Source organism: Rhinopithecus bieti, unplaced genomic scaffold, assembly GCF_001698545.2.
Source record: "Rhinopithecus bieti isolate Rb0 unplaced genomic scaffold, ASM169854v2 scaffold_79719, whole genome shotgun sequence".
Taxonomy (NCBI): domain Eukaryota; kingdom Metazoa; phylum Chordata; class Mammalia; order Primates; family Cercopithecidae; genus Rhinopithecus; species Rhinopithecus bieti.
The window spans coordinates 372,212-394,167 of NW_016830040.1; the positions used below are offsets into that span (position 1 = coordinate 372,212).

Here is a 21,956-nt window from a genome sequence, read left to right on the forward strand (position 1 = left end):
AGCATAGGTATGTCCTGTGCAGTATTAGCAGTATCCCTGGCCTCTGTCTACTAAATGCTGATAGCACGCTCCCCCACCCCCAGCTGTGACAACCATAAAGTCACCACACATTGATAAATGTCCTCACAGGGAGCAAAACTGCCCCTGTTGAAAACCACTGATTCAGGGTTACACATCAGAAAGCTACAAACACGAACATCTTTATCTTAGCTCCCAGAAGAAAGAGCTTTCTCTGATGAAGTATCCATGAGAGAGTTCGCCAGACGAAGAACTCTTCTCTAAATCTTGCTTAAGCCATTTTGAAAAAGTGTTTTATTCCGTTTTTAAAGTCTCCTGGGATAAATTCCCTTTAGGTGTTTATGCCAGGTAAATTATTGGCTCTCTTTCAAAATTAGCAGGCTCATTTCAATCAGTTAATGTAAATGATGAAAGCTGTGGTATTTTCATTTTTTCCTTAACTGCCAGAAAGCTCAGAGATAAATTTAGTGTTCAGTTGCAAAACCACCTAAGCTCATGGGACTAGCAGTATTTTTTAACACAAACATATACAGTGCCTTTCATATGTTGCATATATTTTAAATTATTTACAAGTATTAAATGTTTAAATTCATTCTATCACTACAACAACCCTATGGTTAAGTCCTATTATTATCCTCCTTCTTTGTGCCTGCAAAAAAACAACTTTATTAATGTCCTGCAGCAGCATGCATTAGTAATTGTAACCATGCATTAAAATTCTCATTTCATGTCATCAAGAGAGTATTCAGTTCTCTTCGTGATACATTATGTTTTACTGAGTTTGTCCCTCCAAAGACCTTTCTGGGAACATTCCTTCTCCAGGGACTGCTTCCTAAGATGCCCAGGTTGCTTACCACAGGTCATCTTTGATCATTTAAAAGCCGTCAAGCCATCTGGACTACACCCTTTTAACTGAGGTTGAGCCAAATTCCCTTCTCTCAAACCCTAACGCCACCACCACTAACAGAACGGGCACCTTGGCTTGGTGAGAGCATTACTAACAACTTAGTGTGGGATTCTGTTTGGTTATGGAATCTTACTTTTATTTAAGCATGCAAAAAATACAGCTAGAAGTAGCCTCCTGCATTCTAAAAGCATTTTTAATCAACTTAAACACAAGTATGTCCTTGGAAAATTCACCACCTGGACTGGTTCACAGTCTGCCTATTTCCCCGTGGAATCTAACATCAGTGTTGTATTTAGCAAAGTCATTTGAGTGACAAACAGTGACTGATCTTCAGAAGCCCCAAGGGGTGGGGGCAGCTGGCCTGGCAGACTTAGATGCTGTCCATGGCTTTGAACTAGCTGAGGGCCTGCACCGGGTTCACGTGCTTCTTCTGAGATGCCCATTTAATCTTGGTCTGTGTCTCATCCTGTTTCTCTCTCTTCACCAAGGGCTTTTCCTCTGGTGCCTTTATCTTCCATGACACTGCAGGAGGGTTGAGGGATGCCATATTCTATGACTTTTGGTATTTGGTAGAGGCAACATAGGATGCCTTCATCATCTGCACCACAGCATTCATCAGTTCTTGACTGCGCAGATCAGGGACGTGGTGCCGTCCACCCCAGGGACAAAGAGCTCCCCGCCGAGATTCTGCACCTCGGCCTTGACCTTGCTGCGGATGTTGAGCTGGTGGCAGTAGAGGGCGATACAGTGCACGTAGGCCAGCAGACTGAGTCGGGGCAGACCCAGTAGAGGCAGGCTGGCCTTGCTTGCAGGCCAAGTCGGGGCAGTAGTTTGCAATGATGGTGGCAGGGGCCAGCTGATGTCCATCCTGCGATCCTGCCTCTGCAATTTCTTTGGCCCCAGCATTGATTACATCTAATGTATTTTTGAGGTTGCGTCCTTACCTCGGGTAAGGTCAGTCATCTCCATCATAATCATGCAATGGTGCAACCAAGCTTGTCCATCCTGGATCCTGCCTCTGCAATTTTCTTTGCAGCAGTGATTACATCTAATGTATTTTTGAGTGGTCCTTTACCTCGGGTAAGGTCAGTCATCTCCATCATAATCGTGCACATCTGCTTGGCCAGCACAATGATGTCATTGGCACTGTCATCCCATTTGGACACTTCAGCATCCAGCTTGCTCTTTTCTTCCTGGAAGCTGGCCACCTGTTCTGCAATCTTCACTTTTTGCTCCTGGGGAAGCTGAGCCATGATTGCCTGGACACTCTGGCCAGCTATCAGCTGATTGTCTTCTGTCTAGATGCTCATTCTACTTCTGACATTGAAATCTTCCGTCTCAAAGTCAGAGTCATCCAAGTCCTCAGGGGTCCTTATCATCAGCACTGCTTTCCTGATGTCCCAGATGCCACCATATACCAGGTGGGAGGCATCGATAAACTCATTCTCATCTATGGGCTGGGCAGGGTCTGAGCTGAGGGCTTCCATAGCCACTTCTGCTTGCTCAGTAAAACGTGGCATCACTGTGTTTGGAAAGCAGCTTACTGGCTTCCAGAACCTTCTCTGGTTCTGGACTCCTAGCTCATAGTTGTTCATCTCTGAGCTGACTACGTGAATACCCCTGGCTGCCCGGCCTTGAATTGCACCAGCTGTGTGGTCCAGGCCATCCACATCTTTCTCTTGGAGAGCAACGACACATTTGCTCACATTTTCCAAAATGTGATTCTCTGAGACAGCCAAGAAGTCATCAATGGAAGTAACATCATCAACAGCATCTGTGACAACACAGACTTGTTTTTCCCATTGTTCTTTAAAAAGATCCATGTTCTCTTGGGCCAGTTTACTCTGTGGTTTTCCTAAAGCCAATGCAGCATTGACAACCTGAGGACAGAGGGCTTCTAACTGGCTTGCAGACATTCGAACAAGCTTTACACCTTCTTCGTTATTTGAGATGGAACAGGCCAAGTTGGCAACCCCAATCAATTTGTTGCCATGTTCACAGAAAACTTTGGCATACTACTTATTTCTCATTTCCATTCTTTGCAGCTTAAATCAATACCAAAAGTGGAACATTGGTTTCCAGGAAAGAGTCTGAAACGTGGTCCATGCCAGCTTTGTGGAGCTGTCTACACAAGTCCCTGGTCGTCTTGTTCATTTTATCTATAGCAGAATTGAGGGTATCACTTCTTTCTTTACATCCAGCCTTGCCCATGTACTCCAAAAGCAGGTCCTGCAGGACCTGGAAGACAGCGTTACACTCTGCCACAATTCGCTCACAATGGTCATCATGTGTGCAGGGCGAGTCATGCGTCAAGGCAGCACCACTAATGATGCTTTCCAGGTGCTCCTCCAGGGAAGGCCTAAAGCACTCCTTGCTGAAGCTCGAAGGGTCCACAATGATTTGTTTCTCAAAGTTGTTGAGCACATATGCCACTTCTCCTCCTCCACTCTGGTGCTGGGAGGCATCATCCGAGGCAGTGGCCCGGGCTACATTGGAAATGCCTGTGACTGCCTGCTGCAGCTGCTTGTATATCAGGTCCCTGATGGCCTTATAGGCTGCAATATCAGGGTGCTGTAGGCATGCCTGGGATGCAGTAGAGAGGATTAGAATGTTCTTCTGCAGGATTCCTCCAGCTGCAGCCATCTGACCACAATGGCCAACGTCTTTCAGTTCCTCTTGTCTTTTGGCTGCCATCATGTTCAGCTTCTCCACCTCAGGTTTTAGGGCGTTATATTTTATCCTAAGTCTTGGTCATTGCCAGCATTCCTCAACTTCAGGATACCATCTTCCACAACTTTCAGCTGAACAAGTAATATGTAGACATTTGCCATGTCAGCCAAAATCAGCAACTGGGTAACAGCAGAGAGCCAAGTTCGAGCTGCCCGAGCCATGTTGCCCTGTTTCACGGAAGAGCAGGGATCATCTGCGAACTCGCCCGCAGCAGTTTTCATCAAATCACCTTGTTTTTGAACATCCTCTACAGCAGCCACAAGCTCTTCCTTGAGAAAACTGGCTCTGCTTCGCAATTTTATCCTCCTTCTCCAAGAAATTCTTGTTCAACAGATGCAGCCAAAACATGGGCCTTCTTAGAATGACCTCTTTTCTTATTAGAGGGCCCCTTACTGTTGGTGTTTACCAGGGTTGTAACCTGTGTAACAAGTCTCTCAACTGCCAGAGTCCTGATCTCTAGACTTTTGGGGTCCCACTTGAAGTTTAAATTGCCTGCGTGGACAGCAGTCATTTCTGTGGCGAGTGGGGTGAGCACGGGATTCTGGAGGCCTGAAGACGATACCTGCTGCTTTGTCCTCCTCCCTTTTAGAGATAAGGAAACTGAGGTACTTTGTTGTTGTTGCTATTGCTGTATTTCCTTTCTCACCATCATCCTTATTGTGTATGGAAGCCTCGCCAGATTCCATTTGGAAGTTGATTGGGTGTAAGTTAACATATCACACACCAATTTCAGGTCCTTTCAGCCTCCCCTGTCTCTTGTTCCAGCTGCCACCTTGGCACCCAGCTCCAATTATTTCTGCCAGGCACCTCCTTCCAGAGTCCAGCTCCATACCCATGCCATGAGCCTCAATCTTCCCATCCTAGGATTACCTGTTAACTTCCAAGGAATTCAGAGGCCCTGCCTCAGGCCCCAGAATTGCACAATTCATAATTACAGAGGAATTAACACCACATGGTCAAAATGCTCCCAAATGGGAGATGAAAACTGATAGATTTTTTTTTTTTTCTAGTTCCAGACTTGGGATGTAGCTTTTCAAAGTCCTGGTCTTGTAAGATAGAGCAATTAGAAGTATCTAGTGGTGACCAGCTCAGTTATGTCTGCTTGAATTTCTCTCTCTCCTTTGCTGCCTCACTCCCCTCACTTTTGCTCCATGGGATCACACTCCCTATCGCAGTAGTAGCAACAGAGCATTTTCAGGCTCTGCTTTCCAAGGAATCTGGATTAAGTAATTTAATTATAAGTAAAATTATACCAACTGGAAGTTTATCTAGTCATTTTCATTAACTTCAGAATCAGTAATGTTTATTGTGGTCTAATCAGAATGATATTCTGGAATATTATCCCTAGAAGTGCTATGGGATCTTTGGGGTGTCAATTTACTGTCCAGAAACCTCTGTGGCTGGTGGCACCTTTGCCTGAGTTCTTGTCCTCCACTCAGGAAGAATGAGGTATGCGCACAAGTGGAGGGTGAACAAGATGAAGAGGAACTTTACTGAGTGTTAGAACAGCTCAGAGGAGACCTGCAGTGGGTTCTGTAGCTCCTCTCTGTAGGCAGGTCATCCTGTTCAGTGTTCAGCTCTCAGTAAATAGAAGGCCCTGGAGAGGGTAGCTCCTCTCTGCTACTGGTTGTGCTGACGTTTGCTGCTCTCAGCAGAGAGGAGGCCCTGGAGAGGGTAGCTCCTATCTGCAGCTGGTCGTCCTGATATCTGCCCAGCTCCTAGCAGAGAGGAGGTCCCGGAGTGGGTTGCTCCTCTCTGCAGCTGGTAATCCCATCATTTGCTCAGCTCTGGCTGTGCCTGGAGCTTTTATGGGCCTCAGAGAGGAGAAAGTACACACTGATTGGTCCATGGGTGGCCATAGTAGGCCCAGAAAGGACACCAATTCCAGCCCATGGGACTGGCAGCCCCGCCCCCAGCCTTCAGGAACTGCCCCCTTCTGTCCGGGAATCTGTCTACCTCCTGCTGCTGTTAATGGTACCCAGGCTCTGCCCCAACTTTGCTTCAAGATTGGAGAGGGCGCTGACAGCAAGGAGAAGCCAGGCAGTGGGAGGAGGCACTTCTGAGCCTGCAAGGGCAGCGGCAGGCCTTCCTGGGCCTCCAAGAGTACAGGGATGCCTGAGTCTGCAGTCATGGTTTGGGCACCTGCAGCTGCACCCTTGGTGATAGGGCTGTTGCCTATTCCGTGGAGTGGGAGGCAGGGGTCTGCAGCTGTGGTTTGTGAGGCTGCAGATGCAACTGGAAGGGCAGGGCTCCTACCTGCTCCTGGCCCCCCAAGAGCACAGGGAGGCTCAGATCTGCAGTCACAACTTGGGAGGCTGTGGCCCCACCCAGGAGGGTGCGGTTCCTGCCTGATCTGTGGAGCATACAGCCTCCGCCATGCCTCCCCGCTGCAGCCAGTGTGATGGTAGTGGCAGATCATCTGGAGTGGCCACTGCATCAATCCCCCGCTTCTGAAGAGGTACATCTAACTGCCATTAGGACAGGGATGATGACTGCTCTTAACTGTTTCATGCTATCAGGGAGTATTGTTTGGTGAAAATGAAGTCAGGTCTCAGGACTCTAGCATGCTGAGGTTGACCCCACCTTCTTTATAGCTGATGACACCAAGATCCAGAGAGGAAAGGGGTTTGCTCAAGATTACACGCTCTTTTGGTGGTGTCTGAATATAGTACAAATATTTATTTAGTGACTACAATGCCAGATTCCCATATACATTATTGCATTTTGTGCTTGCAAATTGGATAATATTAGCACCCCCATTCAAGGCATAAGAAACAGAGGGTCAGAAAAAATGAAGTGAAATGTTGCAGGTCACAATATTAGCAAATAGAAGAATCAGGCCTCCAATTCTACATGTCTAGTTCTTTCCCCAATTGTTTCCCATGGTCAGGAAGTGGGCCCTGGCTTTTGGGGAGCTCAGTGGAAAACAACATGAGCTTTGGAGAAAGATAGGCTTGAATTCAAGTCCTAGCTTCACCACTTAATAGCTTTGTGATCTTAAGTAACTTAATTTCTCTAAGCCTCAACTTTTTAATTCTGAAAATGGGAAAACTAATATCTACTCATAGTTTAACTATGAAGATGAAAGGAGATAATGTATGTAAATCTCCCACCAAAGTGTCCATATTTTGGAGTAGGTAGTTAGGTAGATGTGAACAGGGCAGGAGAGACCCCCCAACCCCAGCCACCAGGAATGTCAGGTGACCATCAGGTGATTGGTGATGGTCAGGTGGTCATTAAACTGTATCTCTAAAATAATAATGGGTTGCAGCTGGTGCCAGGGAAAGGCAGTCTCCCAATAAATAGAAAAAAACCTGAAACTGGTGATTAGCAGCTTCCCGTTAAGATCTCAGGAGTTGGGTAAGTGGGCTCAAGCATGTGCACTAAGAGGCAAAATGGTGGAGTTTAACTGGTACGACCTTCCTCTAGAAACGCTTGACTGGTAAGGAAAAATGGCTCAAATGAACATGTGTACAACTTCAGTAAACACACTGTGCATGCAGCCCCTCCTAAGTGCTGGCAGGCCACTGTGCATGCGGACAGCCCACACTAAAGGAAGAATCGGGGCAAAAGTAATACAGGCCCTGGAAGCATGCCAACGTATAACGCCCCAAGTCAAAGGCCAAACAGTGCACTTGAATCTCTCAAGTCACCCCCTGGCCCTCTTCCAAGCATGCTTTACTTCCTTTTGTTTCTGCTCTATAATTTTTAAATAAACTTTCACTCCTGCATTAAAACTTGCCTCAGTCTCCCCCGCCTTATGCCCCTTGGTCAAATTCTTTCTTCTGAGGAGGCAAGAATTGAGGTTGCTGCAGACCCTTATGGATTTGCCGCTCCTAACATGTACAGAGTAAGGGCCTGATAAATGTTAGCCAGTGTCAGTTCTCTGGAATCAAAGATGCCTTCCAAAAAATGATATTAGCTTCTATTTTATGGGTACTTACTAAGTGCCAGGCATGGTACTAAGCATTTTCCGTAGAAGATGGACTCTCCTCTAACTATCCTAACCTCACTGAGGGAGGGAGGATGAAGGGGAATGTCTACTATCTCCCAATCTCTTGTTGCTTCTAACAGCAGTTCATAAGCTGTAGCCATCTGTGTGCTCTCTTCTTGAACTTTGACATATCTGTGTAGCAGTTTTAAAAGTTAAATTTACAGTTTAGTTTTGTCCAAAGCAATAATATTGTGAAATTATAGATTTGATGTGCTGGTTACATATTTTTTGTTATTCACATTAAAATGTTTACTTTAACCATTGAAATAAAATTGTTATTACTTAAAATACTCCAGAAAAAATATAAGATAGATAAAATAAGATTGGCAAAATGTTAATCTTTTTAACAACTGGATGATAGGTACATGGACTTACAAATTCTCTAATTTTATGTATCTTTTGAAATTTTCCGTGATAAACAATGTTTAAAAACTAAAACAAAACACATCACATCTGGGGCTGAGGCTCGGGAATGTTCTCTCACAGAGACCTAAAATCCACTCACACTCCACAGAGGAGCAGTTGTCATACTTTGGAAAATACTGGTCTAGAATACCCAATAGAAGGTCACCAGCATGACACAAGCAATTAGGCTGCATTCTTCCTCATGGGCTCTGTCCCTCTGCTTAGAAAAACTAGTTACACAGAAAAATTCCAAATTAAAGTTTGTTGACTCAATGAATGAATGGTTTTCAAGCCTGTTATCTTCCTTGTGGCTTTTAACTCTGGCTCCTTGGATGCTCCAAACTGCTAACTTTCCCTTAAGGGGTAGGCAGTAAATTAACATAGAACATTTCATGACAAGATGAGTAATACCTTAGAAAATAGCCTAATCTGAGGAGCTCCTGCTGCTTTTCTTTTATTGCTATGCACTTGGCTTCCATTACCATGAAGAACATATCTAGAAAGTTTTGATAAATTTCCACACAGTCATGTTTGGTTGGCCTTGGATGTTTCTGCAAAATGAGGTCAAATGTACTAAATGATATTTCTTGGCTAGTAGTTTTTAAATGTATTTTATCAAAAAATCTCTTACCAGATGTTCTTAAGAACAAGCTGCACAGCCATTTGTCCCAAATGGCTTATGTGATGTAGGTTTGGAAAAGAAGAATGGAGCAAGGTAGCCTCAGGAGTCAGAAATGGCCAAAGTGCTTTAAGAGTCTGACATGTACCAGCAGGCCAGCATCATCTGTGACTGCACTAAGATTTTCCAAAGCACATCTCCCACTCACATCTGGAGCCAAGCAAACACTCCCAACTCCTCACCCATATTCTATGTGGAATATACTGGGATCAGAGTCTGGTACCAAATTAGGTATCTCAATTAAAGGTTGAGTATACTAGAAGTCTAAATCTATTCCAAGAGGATAGAAAGGCCTTAACAGGATTACTTTTTGTGTATATAACTAGTTATGCTAAAAGATTGTAGTAGTATGCTTCTTTATTATGCAAAGCAATTAGTATTATGCAAAGTAGTAGTTCAAATTACAACATAATTTTTTTCCTTTGCTGGAGAATATAGGCCAAATTTCTATACCTTTTAAATCTTGTGTACTCAGTGTAACTATTTTGAATATAACAATAAGAGAAATTATATGACTAAAGATCCAAAATAGCAGAAACAACAAAAAGTCTGGAAAGTTAGGCCACAAATTCTACTCTGCGCCTACAAGCACAAACACAGAAGTTGGGTTTCTACTCCCCAAATCTTTATCCTGGAAATAGATTTCTCTCCTGCTTATAGAATGAGAGGAACCCATCACGTTATTTTTATGGCTCTTAATGGATAGAGAATGAAGTGGATGCATGGTTGGTGGCCCAGCAGCCTCTAAATCGCATCAGCACCATATGATGCATAGCCTGATCTGTACTAAGCCAGTGCAACTGGACCACCCAAGACAGAAAAGAGGATCTATTTCATGGCTTGTGGAGTAAACTGAACTTCCAGCATTTTTTCTCAAGAAAGTGACCAGCAGGAAATTGTCAGCTTAAAAATTTGGCATAGAAATAAAATGTAAATGGTCCATAAACAAATGAAAAGATGTTCAATTTCTCTCATAATTGAAGAAATTAAAATAGTACTTTCTCACTTTTCTGCTAGTCTTTTGACAAGTTTTCTTTTCTTTTAGATTCAGGGGTACCTGTTCAGGTTTGTCACATAGGTAATTGTGTGTTATGGGGGTCTGATGTACAGGTTATCTCATCACCTAGGTAATAACCATGGTACCTGATAGGTAGTTTTTCTATCTTTTCTCTCTTCCCACTCTCTGCCCTTAAGTACACATGGGTCCATGTGTATTTGGTTTTCTGTTCCTGCATTAGTTCGTTTAGGATAATGGCCTCCAGCTGCATCCATATTTCTGCAAGGGATGTGATCTTGTTCTTTTTAATAGCAGTGTAGTATTCCATGGTGTGTATGTACCACATTTTCTTTATCTAGTCTACCATTGATGGGCATTTAGGTTGATTCCATGTCTTTGCTATTGTTAATACTGCTGCAATAAACTCATGCATGCATGTGTCTTTATGATAGAATGATTTCCATTCCTTTGGGCATATATCCAGTAATGGGATTGCTAGGTCAAATGGTAATTCTGTTTTAAGTTCTTTGAGAAATCATCACACTATACTCCACAATGGCTGAACTAATTTACATTCCCACCTGCAGTGTATAAGCATTGCCTTCATCTATAACCATGCCAGCATCTGTTATTTTTTGACTTCTTAATAATAGCCATTCTGACTGCAGTGAGATGGTATCTCACTGTGGCTTTGATCTGCATTTCTCTAATGATTAGTGATGCTGAGCATGTTTTCATATGCTTGTGGGCTGGGTGTATGTTTTCTTTTAGAAAGTGTCTGCTTATGGCCTTTGCCTACTTTTTAATGGGGCTGTTTATTAACTTAAGTTTCTTACAGATTCTGGGTATTAGAACTTTATTAAATGCATAGTTTGCAAATATTTTCTCCCGTTTTGTAGGTTATCTGTATAGTCTGTTGATAGCTTATTTTTTATTTTTTATTGTTATACTTTAAGTTCTGGGGTACATGTGCACAACATGCAGGTTCATTACATAGGTATACATGTGCCATGTTGGTTTGCCACACACATCAACTCATCATTTACGTTAGGTATTTCTCCTAATGCTGTCCCTCCCCCAGTCCCCCACCCCTTGACAGGCCCTGGTGTGTGATGTTCCCCTCCCTGTGTCCATGTGTTCTCATTGTTCAACTCCCACTTATGAGTGAGAACATACAGTGTTTGGTTTTCTCTTCTTGTGTTACTTTGCTGAGAATGATGGTTTCCAGTTTCATCCATGTCCCTGCAAAAGTGAGGAACTTATCCTTTTTTATGGCTGCATAGTATTCCATGGTGTATATGTGCCACATTTTCTTTATCCAGTCTATCATTGATGGGCATTTGGCCTGGTTCCAAGACTTTGATATTGTAAACAGTGTTGCAATAAACATATATGTGCATGTGTCTTTATAGTAGAGTGATTTATAATCCTTTGGGTATATACTCAGTAATAGGATTGCTGGGTCAAATGGTATTTCTAGTTCTAGATCCTTGAGGAATCACCACACTGTCTTCCACAATGGTTGAACTAATTTACACTCCCACCAACAGTGTAAAAGCATTCCTATTTCTCCACGTTCTCTCCAGCATTTGTTGTTTTGTGACTTTTTAATGACCGCCATTTTAACTGGTGTGAGATGGTATCTCATTATGGTTTTGATTTGCATTTCTCTAATGACCAGTGATGATGAGCATTTTTTCATGTTTGTTGGCTGCATAAATCTCTTCTTTTGAGAAGTGTCTGTTCATATCCTTTGCCCAGTTTTTGATAGGTTTTTTTTTTTCTTGTAAATTTAAGTTCTTTGTAGATTCTGGATATTAGCCCTTTGCCAGATGGATAGATTGCAAAAATTTTCTCCCATTTTGTAGGTTGCCTATTCACTCTGCTAATAATTTCTTTTGCTGTGCAGAAGCTCTTTAGTTTAATTAGATCCCATTTGTCTATTTTGGCTGTTGTTGCCGTTTCTTTTGGTGTTTTAGTCATGAAGTTTTTGTTTTGTTTTGTTTTGTTTTTATGGTTGCATAGTATTCCATAGTGCATATGTGCCACATTTTCTTTTTTATTTTATTTTATTATTATTATACTTTAAGTTCTAGGGTACATGTGCATAACGTGCAGGTTTGTTACATATGTATACTTGTGCCATGTTGGTGTGCTGCACCCATCAACTCATCAGCACCCATCAACTCGTCAGCACCCATCAACTCGTCATTTACATCAGGTATAACTCCCAGTGCAATCCCTCCCCCCTCCCCCCTCCCCATGATAGGCCCCGGTGTGTGATGTTCCCCTTCCCGAGTCCAAGTGATCTCATTGTTCAGTTCCCACCTATGAGTGAGAACATGCGGTGTTTGGTTTTCTGTTCTTGTGATAGTTTGCTAAGAATGATGGTTTCCAGCTGCATCCATGTCCCTACAAAGGACGCAAACTCATCCTTTTTTATGGCTGCATAGTATTCCATGGTGTATATGTGCCACATTTTCTTAATCCAGTCTGTCACAGATGGACATTTGGGTTGATTCCAAGTCTTTGCTATTGTGAATAGTGCCGCAATAAACATACGTGTGCATGTGTCTTTGTAGTAGAATAATTTATAATCCTTTGGGTATATACCCAGTAGTGGGATGGCTGGGTCATATGGTACATCTAGTTCTAGATCCTTGAGGAATTGCCATACTGTTTTCCATAATGGTTGAACTAGTTTACAATCCCACCAACAGTGTAAAAGTGTTCCTATTTCTCCACATCCTCTCCAACAACTGTTGTTTCCTGATTTTTTAATGATTGCCATTCTAACTGGTGTGAGATGGTATCTCATTGTGGTTTTGATTTGCATTTATCTGATGGCCAGTGATGATGAGCATTTTTTCATGTGTCTGTTGGCTGTATGAATGTCTTCTTTTGAGAAATGTCTGTTTATATCCTTTGCCCACTTTTGCATGGGGTTGTTTGTTTTTTTCTTGTAAATTTGTTTGAGTTCTTTGTAGGTTCTGGATATTAGCCCTTTGTCTGATGAGTTTTGCTCATGCCTATGTCCTGAATGGTATTGACTAGGTTTTCCTCTAGGGTTTTTACAGTTTTAGGTCTTACATTTAAGTCTTTAATCCATCTTGAGTTAATTTTTTTGTAAGGTGTAAGGAAGGGATCCAGTTTCAGCTTTCTGCATATAGCTAGCCAGTTTTCCCAACACCATTTATTAAGTAGGGAATCCTTTCCCCATTGCTTGTTTGTGTCAGGTTTGTCAAAAACCAGATGGTTGTTGATGTGTGGTGTTATTTCTGATGCCTCTGTTCTGTTCTATTGGTCTATATATCTGTTTTGGTAACTGTAGCCTTGTAGTATACTTTGAAGTCAGGTAGCATGACGCCTCCAGCTTTGTTCCTTTTGCTTAGGGTTGTCTTGGCTATGCAGGCTCTTTTTTGGTTCCATATGAAATTTGAAGTGGTTTTTTCCAATTCTGTGAAGAAAATCAGTGGTAGTTTGATGGGGATAGCATTGAATCTATAGATTACTTTGGGTAGTCTGGCCATTTTCATGATGTTGATTTTTCCTATCCATGAGCATGGAATGTTCTTCCATTTGTTTGTGTCCTCTTTTATTTCCTTGAGCAGTGGTTTGTAGTTCTCCTTGAAGAGGCCCTTCACATGCCCTGTTATTTTATTCTCTAGTAGCCATTGTGAATGGGAGTTCACTCACAATTTGGCTCTGTCTGTTATTGGTGTGTAGGAATGTTTGTGATTTTTTCACATTGATTTTGTATCCTGAAACTTTGCTGAATGTTGATAACTTCTTTTGCTGTGCAGAAGGTCTTTAGTTTAATTAGGTCCCGCTTGTCAATTTTGTTTTGTCACAATTGCTTTGATGTTTTTGTCATGAAATCTTTGCCGTAGCCTATGTCCAGGATATTATTTCCTTGGTTATCTTCCAGGATTTTTGTAGTTTTACATTTTACATTTTCTGATTTTGCTTATTTCTTTTTTTCCACTAGCTCTGGGGTTGGTTTGCTTTTGTTTCTCTAGTTTTCCTAGGTGTAATGTTAGGTTATTAATTTGGGATATTGCTAACTTTTTGATTGGGTATTTATCTGGTGGTCTGTTGAAGTAGCTTCCTAACAGATCCCCTTGTTTTCGTTTTTACAAACAGAGCAGTCTTTCAAAACCAAAAATCTGATCATGTCTTTACACTGCTCAAAACCTTTCATTAGCTTTCCAGTTCACATTATAGATATATTTTAATATAAATTATATTGTGCTATATAAAATCTTCTGCAATTTTTTATTTACAATGTCTTAGAAATCTTTTCATGTCAATATCTAGCAATCTACCTCTCTCTTTTTAGCTGTTGCATAATATTACACAGTATGGCTAAAGTTCATTTAACTATTCTATTAGTGAACATTTAGACTGTTAAGAACTTTTTGCTTTATAAATCAGGCTGCAATGAACAGTCTATATAAGCCTCCTTGTTGTCATGTGAAAGTGTTTATTTAAAGAGGATATCAATAGGTAATAAAACACTTAATAGCTGCTGCCAAATTGCCTACCAAAGTAGCTCTGTCCCCACTATATCCAACCAGTAGAGTGTGAAAATACATATTCACTCATACCTTTGCCAATATTTGCCTCTAGATATTCTATACTGTTCCACTGATATATTTTCTATTCCTGCAAACGCATATTATTAAGTTCTGGGAAATTCTTGTCTATTCTGTAACTATGTCTTTAAACATTGTGTTTCTACATTCTTTCCATTTTCTACTTGTGAAAGGTGAAACTTTCGAACCTACACTCTATGTCTCTTAATTTTCCTTTCACACTTACCATTTCTTCAGCTCTTTGTACTGCATCATGGGAGAATTCCTTGGCTCAGTCTTTTAACTCATGAATTTACTCTTCTGCAGTGTCCATTTTAAAATATCAACTCCTACTGCCCATTGAGCCCTCTGAGTTGTGTGTCCTCACAATGCTGCAGCCAGAGCCCAGCCCCAGAGCCTGGGGAGCATGCAAGCCAGGCCAGGGTCCAGTCATTGGTGCATTCAGGCCTTGTGCAGGGTCCAAGGGAGCCTCTGGGAGGCTACTCACAATGTGATCATGGGGGCCAGGCTCCAGCAAGCACACCCTGCCACTGTGAATCATGAAACCCTTTGAACTGAACCACCTTTCCCACGAGGATCTGCCGAGAGGCAATATGTGGAGGGACACAGAGATTTGTCTGCTGGCTAAGACTGTCATTGACCAGGGCAAGCTCATGCCAGGTGACATTATGATGTAACTGACTTCTCACGAGCTGGAAAATCTCACCCAGTCTCATTGGCTGTTGCGTGGTTTCACCAGGACACATCCCCAGGCTAAAGGCCTAGATTGAGTTTATCAGATACAGCTGATGATGAACTCAAACATGCAATTTGATGTCATCAAGCTACACCTCACTACTTGCTGGATTCATCCAGCCAATAGCCAAGTCAACAACCTCGAATTCAACCCTCCAAAACAGTCTGCATTATGATCTGACTTTAACAAGAGATTGAAGGCTTATTAATCCCAAATGCAAGTGGTCCTGGAATAATGTCAGAAAAGAGAGGTGTTCAATCTTCAGAAGAGAAACCAACAAGATCTGGCCCAATGTACATGCTTTCCCACAAACAAAAGTTCCCCAAATAAACCAGAAAGCGTTAGTTACTCCATAAGGAAAAATGCATATAATTAGCAAGATGAGCTGAACCTCCCCCTTCTTTTCATTTAGAAGCTCCTTGTTCTAAGACTCCAGCATGTAGAAATTCTTTGAAAATTACATCACTTTTATTTCTACTGATTTTATTTTAAATTCTAAGGATGTGCCAAATGAGTCAGATACTAAGATTTGTCTTTTGAAATTATGTACTGTGTTTCATTCCGTTATCTTTTATGGGGTGCAATTCAAAACATGAGAAATGCCTAAACTTTAAGTATTTTAGAGTAAAATTAAAAGAACAATTGGTAGTAATTTTGTTCCTTATGAGTAAGTGGTTGATAAGGTTGCCATATTTTCTGGAAAAGTAAAAAAAGTATTCCAATTCAGGGGAAGTATCACCTCAGAGTCTTTTGCATAGCCTGATGCCAAAAAGATATTTCTAGGGTAAGAGACATGGCTTTGTGAGACATTGTACCTATAAAATTCCAGAGAAAAACAATGGGCTTTACAGATCAGTTGCACAATGCAAATATACTGTTGACTTTAAACAAATAAACCTATAACCTTGCTGTATAAGCTATATTTGTTTTCTTATTGGACATACCTTCAGTTTTGTTTTTTGAGACAAGGTCTCACTCTGTCACCAAGGCTTGAGTGCTATGGCATGATCACAGCTCACTGCAGCCTTGACCTCTTGGGTTCAAGTGATCCTCCCAGTTCAGCCTCCCAAAGTGCTGGGATTACAAGTGTGAGCCCCTGTGCCTGGCCACCTTCAGTTTTCATACTCAAACATTTTAATTTGCTATAAAAATATATCAAATAGCATTTGGGAAAATTTTGATTTGCTATGACTTGCTTTCTTCTGAAAATACATGTGTACTGGGGGTTATAGCGTATGTTAGAAATTGACATTATAAGTTCTTGGATAAGCACCAAACTTGAATGGATTTTCTTCAGGGGAAATGTAATTGAAGTCTAAGTCTTATGTTTTCAGATGCTACTTAGGTTAAGAAATGTGTGTGCTTGCTGGTTCTCTTTTTGATCTAGGTGCGCAATATGCCTTGATGAGTAACAATTAAAATATTTTTTAAAAGCAGCATCAATAAAATAATATTTGTGACACTACGTAAAACAAGCATACTTTGTCATTAGGAAATATAAATAGATGTATGCCTGGGGGAATATTTCTTTGAGCAAAATAGCAATCATAATTAGTAAATAGGTATAACCATAAAAAGGCTTTATATGACAGATTAAAAGGACTAGGAAAGTAATTGGGCTTGCTGAAGAAATTTTTATAACAAAAAAAATTGATACCTGTGGTGTTCACTGATATCCTATCTTAAAGGGAAAATACTCTGACAGTGTGTGTAATCTGAGCAGCTATTTTAAAGCCATTATTTATTAGTGAGATTTGAGGATCCATGTTATCTACTATGGCCTGGTAAGAGGAGTGAGGCAATTTGAGAGGTGGAGGAGAAACCAAATATTCTTAAATGGAATATTTCCTCTTTGCCTAAATCAAATTATAAAAGTCCTTGTAGAAACTGTTATTAACTGCCTTTGAAAATTTGGCCTATTTTATTCCAGACATTTAAAATACAAATGCCAGCAAGGGTTTCTTATGTATTTGAGAGAAAACTTACTTTTCTTTCTTTTGGTTTTATTTTCACTCATTGTTGATTTTCAAAATGAACCAAGTTTTAAAAAAAAGGATTACAGAAAATATTTCATTCTTTCAAATACTTTCTATGTCTCATTTGAATATTAATATCATGTACATCCTAAAAATGGAAACTATTTTTTAACCATCTTAACCATTTTTTAAAAGAAACTTTGTGGGTATGTAGCAGGTGTATACATTTATGGAGTACATGAAATGTTTTGATACAGAAGTGCGATGGGTGATAATCACACCATGGAAGGCAGGGATTCCATCTCCTCAAGCATTTATCCTTTATGTTACAAACAATCCAATTATATTCTTTTAGTTATTTAAAAATATACAATTAAATTATTATTGACTATAGTCACCCTGTTGTGCTATCAAATACTAGGCCTTATTAATTTATTCTATTTTTGTACCTATTAACCATCACTCCCCCTCTTCACCTCCTCACTGCCTTTCCCAGCCTCTGATAACCATCCTTCTATTATTTATCTCCCTGGATCCAATTGTTTTTATTTTTAGATCCCACAAATAATTAAGAACATGTGATGTTTGTCTTTCTGTGTCTGGCTTATTTCACTTAATATAATGACCTCCATTTCCATCTATGTTGTTGCAAATGACTGACTCTTATTCTTTTTTATGGCTGAATAGTACTCTACTGTGTATAAGTACCACATTTTCTTTATCCATGCATCTGTTTATGGAAACCTAGGTTGCTTCCAAATCTTGGCTATTGTGAACAGAGCTGCAACAAACATGGAAATGCAGACATCTCTTTGATATACTGATTTCCCTTCTTTTGGGTATATACCCAGCAGTGGGATTGCTGGATCATATGGTAGCTCTATTTTTAGTTTTTTGAGAAACCTCTAAACTGTTCTCCATAGTGGTTGTACTAATGCACACTCCCATCAACAGTGTTTGAGAGTTCCCTTTTCTTCACATCCTTACCAGCATTTATTATTGCCTGTATTTTGGATATAAGCCATTTCAGCTGGGGTGAGATGATATCTCATCGCAGTTTTGATTTGTATTTCTCTGATGATCAGTGATGTTGGGCACCTTTCATGTGTCTGTCATAGGTATGTGTTTTGAGACATGTCTATTCAAATATTTTACCTATTTTTAAATTGGATTATTAGAATTTTTTTCTATAGAGTTGTTTGAGCTCTTTATATATTCTGGCTATTAATCCCTTCACAGATGAGTAGTTTGCAAATATTTTCTCCCATTCTGTGGGTTTTCTCTCCACGTTGTTATTTCTTTTGCTGTGCAGAAGTTTGTTAACTTCATGTGATCCCATTTGTCCATTTTTGCTTTGGCTGCCTGTGCTTGTGAGGTATTACTCAAGAAACCTTTGCCCAGATTGATATCCTGGAGAGTTTCCCCAACGTTTTCTTGTAGTAGTTTCATAGCTTGAGGTCTTAGAGTTAAGTCTTTAATTCGTTTTGATTTTTGTAGATGGTGAGAGATAGGGGTCTAGTTTCATTCTTCTGCATGACGATATCCAATTTTCCCAGCTCTATTTTTTGAAGAGACTGTCTCTAAAAATGTGAACTATCAAACTTAAGAACCATTGTTAGCAACCAGGTCATAGGTATACATTAGTGTTTGTTATAATAAAATTAAGTTTTGGAAAAAATATCAGTTCCATCTACCTATTCAGTTTTGTTTGGTTTTTCTGAGACGGAGTCTTGCTCTGTTGCCCAGGCTGAAGTGCAATGGCAGGATCTCGGCTCACTGCAAGCTCCGTCTCCCAGGTTCAAGCAATTCTCCTGCCTCAGACTCCTGAGTAGCTGGGATTACAGGCACACGCCACCATGCCCAGCTAATTTGTGTACTTTTAGTAGACAGGGTTTCACTATATGTTGGCCAGGCTGGTCTCAAACGCCTGACCTCAGGTGATCCACCCACCTTGGTCTCCCAAAGAGCTGGGATTATAGGTGTGAGCCACCATGCCCGGCCTCAATTTTGTACTATAAGCATTAATCTCAATGGCCTCTAGTTGATCTGTTTATAGCTGCTCTCATCTTGTGAATCTTGACTGTCATCTTTTTTATTAAGATTCTCTGTTAGACTGCATTTTCTGTAAATGGATGTCATGTGCTTGGGAAAATTGTTGCTCTGGACTGTTCTATGGCCTGTTTTCAGGGAAAGTAGAAGACAAGCCACTGGGTGAGATTTCTCTTAGGTATTCTAGTCTGGTGTCCCCTGGCAATGATAGCCTCATGACATGGCCATGACATGGCCCTCATGACATGGCCATGCCTCTTTAATTTGGGGTCCCTGGTCACAGCTCCTACCTGGAAGTGGACACTTTGTCACTGCTGTTTGGCTCAGGGGTAGATGGAAGAGAATTGATGAAGGAAGATCTACCTGGCCTCTTCTGCAGCAGTGCCCCAAGAACCAACATGTTGATTGTCTTTGACACCCTCCTGCTTCTGGTGTCTGCCACTTTAGGAGATGGGGCAGTCTTGCTGCTGCCTGCACATTTTTGTTTTTTTTTTTTTGTTTGTTTGTTTTAGCAATACTTCCCTGTGCATGTTTTAGATTGACCTTTCTGTCTTTGATCAATCCAGTGTTCACCTCATCCTTTAGGATTTATTCCAGTTTCTGGTTCACTGAAAGTTTCACTTTTTATTCAGGATCACCAGTCAAGTCCCTCGCTGTAGGAGTAAACAAGCTCTAGGATATACTCAGTCCACCATCCTGACATGGAACCACGGAACCTTCAAAATTCCAAGTCATCTAACCTCCTATACCTGCAGCTTTCAAATCTGGCTGTACATAAGAACCAAAGGGGGAGGTTTAAGACAGAATACTGATACTCCAGACATTTTTATTTAGTTGATCAGGGTGGGCACATGGGCATTGCTGTGTTTGTTTGTTTTAAAGCTCCCCAGCTGCTGCTAACCACGATCCTAAAATAACAGAGCTGACTACCTCCAAGAGAGCCAGGCTTCAAAATGGTCTTTAGCAGGGGCTCAGAACCACCTGGAAGCCTCACCAGCTGGAACCTTCATCACAAAAGTCCAGATCTGCCCTCATAATCACATTTCTCCTCCTACACGAGTATTTAAGCAATAGATTGTTTATCATTATTTTATCATTAGTCATGGTCATGGATAGTTAACATTTTTCATTATGTCTGTGTTACTTATCAAATGTCACACTAGTTAAAGGATTTGGAAGCTTGCTTCAATAAACAGCTTTTCCTGTATGGCCAGGTCTTGATGTGATTGGTCAAGTTCCCTGATATGGCCATCGTATTTAATTAAATTCAGCTAATAATATTCATTTTCAAGTGTGCAGGTTGTAAAACAACTTTCAATGAAATCGCAATGTACTTGTTTTATATTTTCTAGTCTTCAGTAGCTCTTATTTGGTTCTAACCAAAAATTGGAAAATTACAATTAAGTGGCTTTTGAAGATAAAGTGACCCCAAGCACAATGCATTTCTCTAAACATCAGCAAAAATTCTTATTGGTCACTTACATAAATGTATGTAAACTGAAATGGGAACATGTTTATGTGCGACTTCGGGATGTTCTTATTATCTAGTTAGGCTCACAATCTAGGTCTAGGCCTATGGTCTGGTGAGGTCTTTGAGCACTTTTTTTGTTGACCAGTACCAGTCCCCAACCCCCAGGCCATGGACTAGTACTGGTCAATGACCTGTTAGGAACCAGGCTGCACAGCAGAAGGTGAGCGAGCATTATTGCCAGAGCTCTGCCTCCTGTCAGATCAGTGGTGGCATTAGATTCTCATAGGAGTGTGAACCCTATTGCAAACTGTGCATGTGAGGGATCTAGGTTGTGCACTCTTTTATGGGAATCTAACGAATGCCTGATGTTCTGAGGTGGAACAGTTTCATCCCAAAACCATCCCCCCATCATCCATGGAAAAATTACCTTCCATGAAACTGGTACCTGGTGCCAAAAAAGGCTGGGAACTACAGATCTAGACATTATAGTAGTGCCTTATTCAGCAATGGGCAGGGAAATACCAGGCATGAAAAATGAATATTGAGTTAAAATAGGGTGCAGGTGGAAAGCAGGTATTGGGAAGAAAGAAAAAAAAAATGGGGCCATGTGTTAGAGGACTGAATATCATGAAATGGTGGCACCTCTTCCTTTCAGCAAGCTGAAAAATTTCTGTAACGTCAGGAGACTGGAAAGAATATTCAAGACTGGTAATGGTTGTGGTGGTGGTGAGCTCCAAAGTGGCTAAGATTATTTGTAGGCAATCATCAAATGTATGTTTAATAAAGAATGTCAGGCCACACAGATGCTGAATTTGGCTTCAAACTGTAAGGCTTTGAGAATTTATCAGCTATCCTACTGTCTTAGTTTGCACTCCTATAACAGAGTAACATAGACTGAATAGCTTATAAACCACAGAAATGTATTTCTCACAGTCCTGGAGGCTGGAAGTCTGAGATCAAGGTGCAGCATGATCAGATCCTAGAGAGGGCTCTCTTCTGGGTGGCAGACTGGCAGTTTCTCACATCCTCGGGCCTCTTCTTATAAGGGCACTAATTCCATTCATAAGGGCTCTACTCTCATGACATAATCACTTCTAAAAGACCCCACCTTCACATACCATCACATCCAGGATGAGATTTCAACATATGAATTTAGTGGGGGGATGTAAGCATTCAGTCCATTAACACAACACCCACTGAGTCAATGTTGTATGATGGTAAATACCCACCCAACTATGAGTAAGGGAAGAAGTGACAGAATGGAAGAAACAAAGAGGAAGCAAGGTTGGATGCTGACTGGAAAGACTCTCTGGGAGGGAAATGGGAAACCGGTTATTTGGCAGAAGATAGAATTTGAAGGTGGAATAATTAGAAGAAAAACAAGAGAACTGATGGAATT

The 21,956-nt window shown here is 41.0% G+C and overlaps 1 pseudogene; it reads right to left on the minus strand.

Annotated features, from left to right (window-relative positions):
• Positions 1-1,295: 1,295 nt before the first annotated feature.
• LOC108524201 (catenin alpha-1-like) lies at positions 1,296-4,166 on the minus strand (annotated as a pseudogene).
• Positions 4,167-21,956: the final 17,790 nt, after the last annotated feature.